The sequence below is a fragment of the Apium graveolens genome, chromosome 1, assembly GCF_009905375.1.
Source record: "Apium graveolens cultivar Ventura chromosome 1, ASM990537v1, whole genome shotgun sequence".
NCBI lineage: Eukaryota > Viridiplantae > Streptophyta > Magnoliopsida > Apiales > Apiaceae > Apium > Apium graveolens.
The window spans coordinates 180,585,107-180,596,105 of NC_133647.1; positions in this window are offsets into that span (position 1 = coordinate 180,585,107).

Here is a 10,999-nt window from a genome sequence, read left to right on the forward strand (position 1 = left end):
ATTCCAATGCTGGCGTGATAACTATTATTATAAGAAAATTCCACTAGGGGTAGATGTTCATCCCAACTGCCTTCAAAATCGATCGCACAAACTCGTAGCATGTCTTCAATCGTTTGGATAGTTCTTTCACTTTGCCCGTCGATTTGCGGATGATAAGCAGTACTCGTGTTTAATTTAGTTCCAAGACATTCTTGAAATTGTCTCCAAAATCTTGAGTTGAAACGAGGATCTCGATCAGACACGATAGATACTGGAACTCCATGTCGCATCACAATTTCTTTGAGATATATGTGCACTAGCTTGTCGAGTGAAAATCTTTCATTGATTGGTAGAAAATGTGCCGACTTCATGAGTATGTCAATGATTACCCATATCGCATCATGATTTGCCTTTGTCCTTGGTAGTCCTACCACAAAATCCATCGCTAGATGTTCCCATTTCCATTCTGGAATGTCTAATGGTTGCAATAATCCACTCGGACGTTGATGTTCCGCTTTAACTCGCTGGCATGTGTAGCACTTACTTATCCATTCAGCTATTTCCTTCTTCATATTCGGCCACCAGAAGTTTTCTTTCAGATCACGATACATTTTTGTACTTCGTGGATGAATGGAATACTTCGAACTGTGCGCATCTCGCATTATTTCTTCTTTTAATTCTACTACATTAGGGATCCAGATTCTCGACGCATAGCGTAAAATTCCTTCATTACCTTTCTGAGTTGTGATTTCTTCTCCCGTCAGGTCGTCATCTTGACTCATCACTTCATTTTGACAGCAGCGAATCTTTTCTAACAATTCCGGTTGGAATGTCATAGTGTAGATAGCTTCTGCAGATTCATTGGGAATACGAATCTCAATTTCCAATTTGTCGAATTCCTTGATTAAGTCTTCACACGAAGTTAACCGATTCAATCTTTCTTTCCTGCTCAGCGCATCTGCTACAATATTTGCTTTCCCTGGATGATAACTAATCGTGACTTCGTAATCCTTTATCAATTCCAGCCATCGACGTTGTCGCATGTTCAGCTCCTTTTGCGTAAAGATATACTTTAGACTTTTATGATCTGTGTAAATTTCACATTTTTCACCGTAGAGATAATGTCTCCAAAGCTTCAACGCAAATACGATCGCTGCCAATTCCAGATCATGAGTGGGATATTTTTGTTCATGAGGTTTAAGTTGTCTCGAAGCATATGCGATGATGTTACCGTGCTGCATCAGTACACATCCTAACCCGCGATACGAAGCGTCGCTGAAAATGACGAAATTTCCTAGCTCGTCTGACAATACAAGTACTGGTGCGGTTACTAACCGATTTTTCAGCTCTTGAAAACTTTCTTCACACTTATCACTCCATTCAAACTTTTCACTTTTTCGAGTTAACTTGGTCAGCGGCGTTGCTATTTTCGCAAAATCTTTGACAAACCTTCGATAATATCCTGCCAATCCCAAGAAACTTCGAACTTCTGTCGGCGTCCTTGGTCTTTCCCAATTTAACACAGCTTCAATCTTCGCTGGATCGACTTGGATGCCTTCTCTACTGATAATATGCCCTAGAAATTGTACTTCTCTTAACCAGAATTCACATTTCGAAAATTTTGCGTATAGTTGCTCTTTCCTCAGAATTTCCAAAGTTATTCTCAAGTGTTCTGCATGCTCTTCTTCTGACTTGGAGTAAATCAAGATGTCATCAATGAATACAATCACGAATTTATCCAAATATTTCATGAATACTCTGTTCATCAAATCTATGAATGTTGCTGGCGCGTTTGTCAGACCGAATGCCATTACCAAAAACTCGTAATGCCCATATCTTGTACGAAACGCAATCTTTGGAATATCTTCAGCTTTAATCTTCAATTGATGATAGCCTGATCGCAAATCTATCTTTGAAAACCATGCTGCTCCTTTTAGCTGATCGAACAAATCGTCGATTCTCGGTAAGGGATACTTGTTCTTGATAGTGAGTTTATTCAATTCCCTATAGTCAATGCATAATCGCATGCTGCCGTCCTTCTTCTTCACAAATAACACCGGTGCACCCCATGGGGATACACTAGGTCATATGATACCTCGGTCTAGAAGATCTTACAGTTGCGTTGACAATTCCTTCATTTCGACTGGAGCCATCCGATATGGAGCTTTCGAAACTGGTTCTGTACCTGGTGCTAGATCAATTGTGAACTCAATTTCTCGATCTGGTGGTAACCCTGGAAGCTCGTCTGGAAAGACGTCTGGAAACTCGCACACAATTGGAATGTCTTCTATTCTAGGACTTCCTCTTTCAATATTTAACACGTAAGCTATGTATGCCTCACATCCTTGTCGAAGCAATCGTTTAGTCTGCATCACAGTAAGAAATTTTTTCTGCTGTTTTTCGCCTTTGAATATTACTGTTGCATTTTCCGCAGTTCGCAATTTGACTCTCTTATTCGCGCAATCTATCTGAGCGTTATGACATGCTAACCAATCCATTCCCAAGATAATATCGAATTCTCCTAGCTTAAAAGGAATTAAATCTACCAAAAAATGATGTCCGGCTATTTCTATATCACACGCAGGACATACTCGATCTACCGGAACTTGGTCGTCATTCGCTAATTTTATAATTAACGTTTCGCCCAACCATTCGATTTCACAATGTAACTTACCAAGAAATTCTTCAGAAACAAATGAACGAGTAGCTCCAGAATAAATTAATACTTTTGAAATTACAGAATTTACCAAAAGTGTACCTGCAATAACACTCGGACTCTGCACCGCTTCTTTCATGGTCATGTTAAAAGTTTTTGCTTTGGGTTGATTAGGCGGCGGCGGAGGTAATGCTAACATTCTCGGAACACTGGCTGCCATAGCTGATCCTTTGCAATTTCTGGCGATATGCCCTTTCTTTCCACACTGGAAACAAGTCATCTCTGCTGTTCTACCTGTTGGACATTCGTTAGAATAATGCCCTTTCTGCTTACACCGATAACACGTTACATCCCTTTTGATACATACACCAGTATGCTTTCGATTACATGTCTTGCAGTATGGCACTGGAACTCTGACCATTCCCTGCTGACTGGAGGTTTGGAAACGATTACCTGCCTTCTGTGAACCTTGTCCTATCCTTTTAAAATTCAAATTTGCCCGGGCTTGGAATCCCGGCTTTCTGCTGGAGCGATCTTGGAAACTTCCCTGTCCCTTGTCTTGCTGAGATCTTTCACTTTCCCCTTCTATAATCAAAGTTTTCTGAACTGCGGCGGTATACGTCGTTAATTCAAAAACTGCAACTTGGCCACGAATCCATGGTCGTAATCCTTGTTAGATATATTTGATAATGTCATGGCTAATATGTTTTATGTTTAGCTTTCAGATCTTACGTGAACAGGATAAATCAGTACTTAACTGTTGATCAGTACTTATACTGGAAGTCAGGACTTAAGGATATCAGTGCTTATATTATCAGGAGATAATCATCAGAAGATAGATATCAGAACTTAAGTGCTGAAGGACAATCAGATAAGGAAAGTAGCTGATTAAAGGAAAGAAGAACGAGATAAACATAAGAAGAGATATGCATGAAGAAGGAATTCCGTGAAGAATGGAATACTTGGAAGAAAAGATATCTGATTGATATATTTTAGGAAGCAGAATTATATTCCATATCAATTAGCGATTATCTTGTAACTGTGTAGTATATAAACACAGACATAGGGTTTACACTATAAGTGTTATCATTATTAGAAAAGATTATTCATTGTAACCCTAGCAGCTCTCGTGATATTTGTTCATCACTGAGAGGTAACAGTTCCATACTGTAACAGAGTTTATTGTTTCAATAAAGTTTGTTTTCTGTTACTTAAGTTCTTAAAGTTCGATTTAAGTGTACTATACACTATATTCACCCCCTCTACAGTGTGTGTGTGACCTAACAATTGGTATCAGAGCCTATCTGTTAACTTACATACAATTAAAGATCCAAACACAATCATGTCGGACACAGAAACTCCAACTAAGCCTACCACAACTGAGGAACCACCAAAGACACGAATTCAGAGTCGGTATGAGACCATCAGAGTCCCCATACTGAGACCATCTGAATATCCCATATGGAAGGTAAGGATGACCATGTTCCTGGAAGCAACAGATCCAGAATACCTGGATAGAATCGAGGAAGGTCCTCACAAACCAACCAAACTCGCTGTTGCAGTTGCAGGTGAAGCAGCAAAGACCGTACCAAAGGAGAAGAGTGATTATACTGCTGAGGACATAGCATCAATTGCTAAGGATGCTAAGGTACGACACTTACTGCATAGTGCCATTGATAATGTAATGTCAAACAGGGTAATCAACTGCAAGACTGCTAAGGAGATATGGGATGCTCTGGAAACAAGGTGTCAGGGAATTGACACAATTAAGAAGAACAGGAAGACAATACTCACTCAAGAGTATGAACACTTTGACTCAAAGACTAATGAGTCATTGAATGATTTATATGATAGATTTGTCAAACTTTTGAATGATTTGTCATTGGTTGATAAAGAGTATGATCTTGAAGATTCAAACCTTAAGTTCCTGTTAGCTCTTCCTGAATGCTGGGATTTGAAGGCAACGACAATAAGAGACAACTATAATCTTGATGAAACAACTATTGACGAAATCTATGGAATGCTCAAGACTCATGAGCTGGAGATGGAACAAAGAAGCAAGAGGAAAGGAGGAAAGTCAAGGACAGTTGCTCTTAAGGCTGAAGAAGAATTCCCCAAAGCAGCTTCCTCAAAGAAAGACAAGAAAGCTCTTTTCATAAAGTCTGATACTGAGTCATCAAGTTCTGAGAGTGATGATGACTCAGATTCTGAAAGCTTGCCTGAGACTGATGCTGATGAGGAGATGATGAAGCTGTTGCTCTTATGGTGAAAGGAATCACAAAGATTGCATACAGGAAGTTCAGGAAGGGAAAAAAGTTTTCCAGGAAAAGCATAAGTTCTGATAAGAAGATTTCAGAAGATCTGAAGGCAGAGGAGGAAAGTCTGACAGAGGAGATTACACCAATGTTAAATGCTATAACTGTGGTGAGAAAGGCCAAATATCTCCTGACTGCAAGAAGGTAAAGGGTGACAGAGGCAAGGCTCTTGTCACAAAGCAGAAAAGCTGGACAGACACCTCAGACTCTGAAAGTGAGGAGAACTATGCATTGATGGCAAATGCTGATAAAGAAAGTGCTGAGAGCAGTTCTGAAGCTGCTGAAACAAAGGTACCTCAGACTACTTATGCTTTTCATACTGATGATATTAATGAGTTGAGAAGATATCTTAAAACCATGTTTGTTAGCTATAGAGACCAAACTTTAACATGTGAAAGATTAACTTCTGAAAATCTTGCATTTAAAAAAAGGAATGATTTCTTAGAAAAAGAGTTAGTCATGTTCCATCAAACTCAGAAGGATAGAGATGATGCTTTTTATGTTAGGAATGAAGTGCTAAAATTAAATGAATCTCTAAAAACTGAGTTAGAAAAGGAAAGAGAGATTATCAGGACTTGGACTAACTCTGGCAAAACAACTCAAAATTTGCTAAGTAGTGGAAACTGGAAAGAGGGCTTAGGTTATGGAGAAGATAAGAATGATAAAGGAACTGAAGAAATTAAGCCTGTTGTTAAGCAAAAGCCAAAGTTTAAACCTGTTAAGTTTGTAACTGTAAAGTCTGAAAAATGAGAAATCAGAAGTTAAAGAGGAATTAACTTCTGACAAACTAAAACAGGAAAAGACGGCTGAAGTGAACATAGGCTTAATGACAAAGAAGCAGCTTAAGCATAAGCTGAAAGATGTCAAGAATGCAAACAAGGTAAAATCACCTAGGAAAAATAGGAATGGAAAGGAAGGTGTGAATAAAAGCAATGATTATAAACCTGTTCCTGATGCTCCTAGGAAAACATGTCATAACTGTGGAAGTTCTAACCATCTGGCTTCTTTTTGCAGGAAGAATATGAATATTAACTCCTTACCTTCAAAATCAGGAGTTAAGAGTCAGTCTGTTAGATACAAACCACAAAATCCTTGTTTTCATTATGGTAGTTTATGGCATTCCATTTATACTTGTAAGGAATATCATAGTTTGTACTATGATTATTATCAAATAAAACCTTCTTTGAAGAAAGTTTCCATTGTTCCTTCTAGTGTAAATTCTGATTCAAAGTCTGATAGTGTAAGTTCTGATAAGAAAAATGTTAACATAAACTCTGATGCTAAATCCGCTGCAAATGTTAACAAACTTAATAAGGCCAAAGGATCCAAGCAATTCTGGGTCCTTAAAACTAATAATTAGTGGTCTTTGTGATTGCAGGGCAACAGGAAAAATATTCTAGTTCTGGACAGTGGATGTTCAGGACATATGACTGGAAATAAGGCCCTGCTATCAGACTTTGTGGAGAAAGCTGGCCCAAGTGTTTTTTATGGAGATGGAAACATTGGGATATGGCAATATCAATCTTGGAAATGTCTTAATTAAACAAGTAGCTCTGGTCTCAGGACTTAAACACAACCTACTGAGTATAAGTCAAATCTGTGACAGAGGTTATCATGTTGATTTCTTTGAAGAACACTGTGAAATTGTAAGTAAATCTAAAGGCAAAGTTGTTCTGAAAGGATACAGACGTGGTAACATTTATGAAGCTAAGCTTTCAACAAGTACTGATGGCTCTGCAATCTGTCTGTTAAGTAGAGCATCAATTGAAGAAAGCTGGAATTGGCATAAGAAACTCTCTCATTTAAATTTCAACAATATAAATGAACTGGTCAAGAAAGATCTTGTGAGAGGATTGCCAAACACAGTATTTGCTCCTGATGGTCTTTGTGATTCATGTCAGAAAGCCAAACAAAGAAAATCTTCATTCAAGAGCAAGACTGAATCATCAATTCTTGAGCCTTATCATCTTATACATGTTGATATATTTGGTCCAGTAAATGTAATGTCTATTGCAAAGAAGAAGTATGCGTTGGTCATAGTGGATGAGTTCACCAGATACACATGGGTGTATTTCTTGCACACAAAAAGTGAAACTGCATCTATCTTGATTGATCATGTCAAACAGCTGGATAAAATGGTCAAAGATTCTGTGAAAAATTTAAGGAGTGATAATGGCACTGAGTTCAAGAATTTGATAATGGAAGAGTTCTGCAAAAGCCATGGAATAAAGCAGGAATTTTCCGCTCCTGGAACTCCACAGCAAAATGGAGTTGTTGAAAGGAAGAATAGAACTCTCATTGAAGCTGCACGTACAATGCTTGAAGAAGCAAAGCTTCCAACCTATTTCTGGGTTGAAGCTGTGCAGACTGCTTGTTTTACTCAAAATGCAACACTCATTAACAAGCATGGAAAAACACCATATGAGATGGTGAAGAAAAAGAAGCCAAATATGAAATATTTTCATGTATTTGGATGCAAGTGTTTTGTTCTCAAGACTCATCCTGAACAGCTATCAAAGTTTGATCTAAAAGATGATGAAGGAATCTTTGTTGGATATCCACTTTCCACAAAAGCCTTCAGAGTCTATAATTTGAGAACAAAAGTGGTCATGGAATCTATCAATGTCTCTTTTGATGACAAGAAGATCACTAGTCTTAAAGATTTCATTGACCATGATCAGCTGAGATTTGAAAATGAAGACTCATATTCTGATACTGAAAATCCTGACAGTCTAAGTCCTGATACTGCAAACTCTGATGGATTAAACTCTGATGTTATTTAAACTGTGGTGACTACGTTAAAGGAAGATGCACCTATGCAGGGGGAGCATACTCAAGATCCTACCACATCTCAAGAAACATCCGAACATGCATCTGGCTCTTCAAGTTCTGATTCGTCAAGTTCTGATAAGCCAAGTTCTGATAGTGCTGAAAATCTAAATACTGAAGAATCCAACTCAGAGAGCATAGTTTCAGGGGGAGCATCAGAAAATGAAAATGAAGATAGCATGGATCATGAGGGAGCATCCAGTTCTAGAGAAAACCTTCCATCTGCAAGGAAGTGGACAAAATCACATACACCTGATTTGATAATTGGAAATCCTGATGCAGGTGTCAGAACTAGAACAGGTACTTCAAATGAGTGTCTTTACAATTCTTTTCTCTCTCAGACTGAGCCAAAGAAAGTGGAAGAAGCTCTTCAAGATGCTGATTGGGTGCAAGCAATGCAGGAAGAGTTGAATGAATTTGAAAGAAACAAAGTCTGGACCCTAGTACCAAGACCAAAGTATAGATCTGTTGTTGGTACAAAGTGGGTATTCAGAAACGAAACTGACAGTGATGGCATAATTACAAGGAATAAGGCAAGGCTGGTTGCAAAAGGATATTCTCAACAGGAGGGAATTGATTATGATGAAACATTTGGACCAGTTGCTAGGTTAGAAGCCATAAGGATATTTTTGGCTTATGCTGCTCACAAACAGTTTACTGTCTTTCAAATGGATGTGAAAAGTGCTTTTCTCAATGGAGAATTGGAGGAAGAGGTATATGTTGAACAACCTCCAGGTTTTGTAGATATCAAACATCCAGATTATATCTACAGACTTGACAAAGCACTTTATGGACTTAAGCAAGCTCCTAGAGCATGGTATGAGACTTTAGCTCAGTTTCTTCTGGAAAGTGGATTCAACAGAGGGACAATAGACAAAACACTGTTCTATCTCAACCATGGAAAGGACTTACTTCTGGTCCAGATTTATGTCGATGATATCATTTTTGGATCTACAAATGACAAACTTTGCAAGAAGTTTGCCAAACTAATGCAGTCAAGATATCAGATGAGTATGATGGGGGAACTTAGCTATTTTCTGGGCCTTCAAGTCAAGCAGAATGAGGAAGGCACTTTTATTTATCAAACCAAGTACACCAGAAACTTGCTAAAGAAATTTGGAATACAAGATTATTCAAGTGCATCCACTCCAATGGCCACTGCAACAAAACTGGATAAGGATACCGGTAAATCAGTAGATATTACTGACTACAGAGGTATGATTGGCTCTCTACTCTATCTAACTGCTAGTAGACCTGATAGCATGTATGCTACCTGTCTTTGTGCAAGATTTCAAGCAGAACCAAGAGAACCTCACTTAACAGCTGTAAAAAGAATCTTTAAGTATCTTAAAGGAACAGCTGCTCTGGGATTATGGTATCCTAGAGAATCAGATTTTAAACTAATAGGTTACTCAGATGCAGATTTTGCAGGTTGTAAAATTGACAGGAAAAGCACAAGTGGAAGCTGCCAATTTCTTGGAGGCAGATTGGTTTCTTGGTACAGCAAGAAACAAAAGTCAATTTCCACATCAACTGCAGAAGCAGAGTATATTACTGCAGGAAGTTGTTGTGCACAGATTCTTTGGATGAAGAATCAGTTACTGGATTATGGGTTAACATATTTCAAAATCCCTATTTACTGTGATAATCAAAGTGCTATTGCTATGACAGGTAATCCAGTTCAACACTCAATGACAAAGCACATCAGCATCAGGTACCACTTCATCAGGGAACATGTGGATGAAGGTACAGTGGAATTGCATTTTGTTCCCACAGATCAACAATTAGCAGATATCTTCACAAAACCATTATGTGAAGCTACTTTTACAAGATTGGTAAATGAACTTGGAATGGTTTCAGGTTCTTTCTCTAAATCTGCTTAGACTTGTTCTATGTTATCAGACTTTATGCTCAGTATTTACAGAATTAATCTCATTGTATATTCTGTGCTTAATTGATAAATGTCTTTAAGTACTGACTGTTGTCTGATATATGTTTCTAAACTCTGATAAGTGAAATGTTTGTTCTAGTACCTATTCAATCCTATGAGGATAACTGTGCTAGATAACTGACCTAGTAGTCTTCAATATACAAATGCTTCCATGTAAGAAGTAATTATTTCCGTGGAAATCTTATGACACTAGCAAATTCTGATAATTGAGCTTAGTTAAGTTTACTTTGTATATCTTATTACTAAGTCACAAATTAGAATAATGCTACTCATCTGTTCAGTTCTGATACTAGTAAAACTGCTGAATGTACTAAGTGCTGATGAATCTCTCTTATCAAAAGAAAAAGCAAAAAGATCAAAGAATAAAATCAGGTACTCCTTTGAGATCTAGAGTAAAAATGTGGAAGGGACGACCCAAGTGCATTGCTGGTATTAAGTAAATATGCATTAGAAAAGCAAAATATTTTCTTGGTGACTTTTCACACTCTATGATTACTGGAGAAATACTCTGAAAATAGCATAAATTCTGATAAACAGTCGTGACTCTCTTACACTGAGAAGCCACTGTAAAATAGAATTGCAAAAGATGCATAAAATTAGCACAAAATAGTTGAGATGGACTCAAGCATGAACTCATTCATCAGTAGGTTTCCGGACAATGACAGATCTTTAGCAAATTTTAGTTATGCCTTATTTCTAAGATGTACTGAAGTGAATCAGACTTTACTCTTTGTCTGTTTTTAGCTTAATGCACACACTAATCACTCCATCTGAATGATGAAAATTTCTGTGGTGGTCTATGTTATTTTAGATAAACAGTTATAGTGTCATTATTGCACAAATTCTGAGGATATGTTCTAAGTTACACGTTTGGATGATTAAGTTCTGACGTCCATAACTCAGAACTTGTATGAGTATTTACTAAGATGGGCATTCCTTTTTCGAGTTAAGAAATTATGTTCTGATGACTGTTAAGTTCTGGTATAGGTCTAAGTTCTGATTTCTCAGTCTAATCCTTTACTTGGCTTATCTGTGAATAAAACTTGGTAACAGTCTCAGTTCGAACTAGAATATGTTGAAGTGGAAGATTAATAGTCACTATGATTAGGATTAATGGTATTTGTACTTGAACAGTCCGCTATTTTTTGTGTCTTATGCGGTCTAGACCATGATTCCTCCTTCCAATGACTGTTATTCTTTTTCAAAGTCTAGGGAGACGAGGTAGAATTAATTCTACCTGTCAGCATTAAATATCTTTGGTCTCTTAGC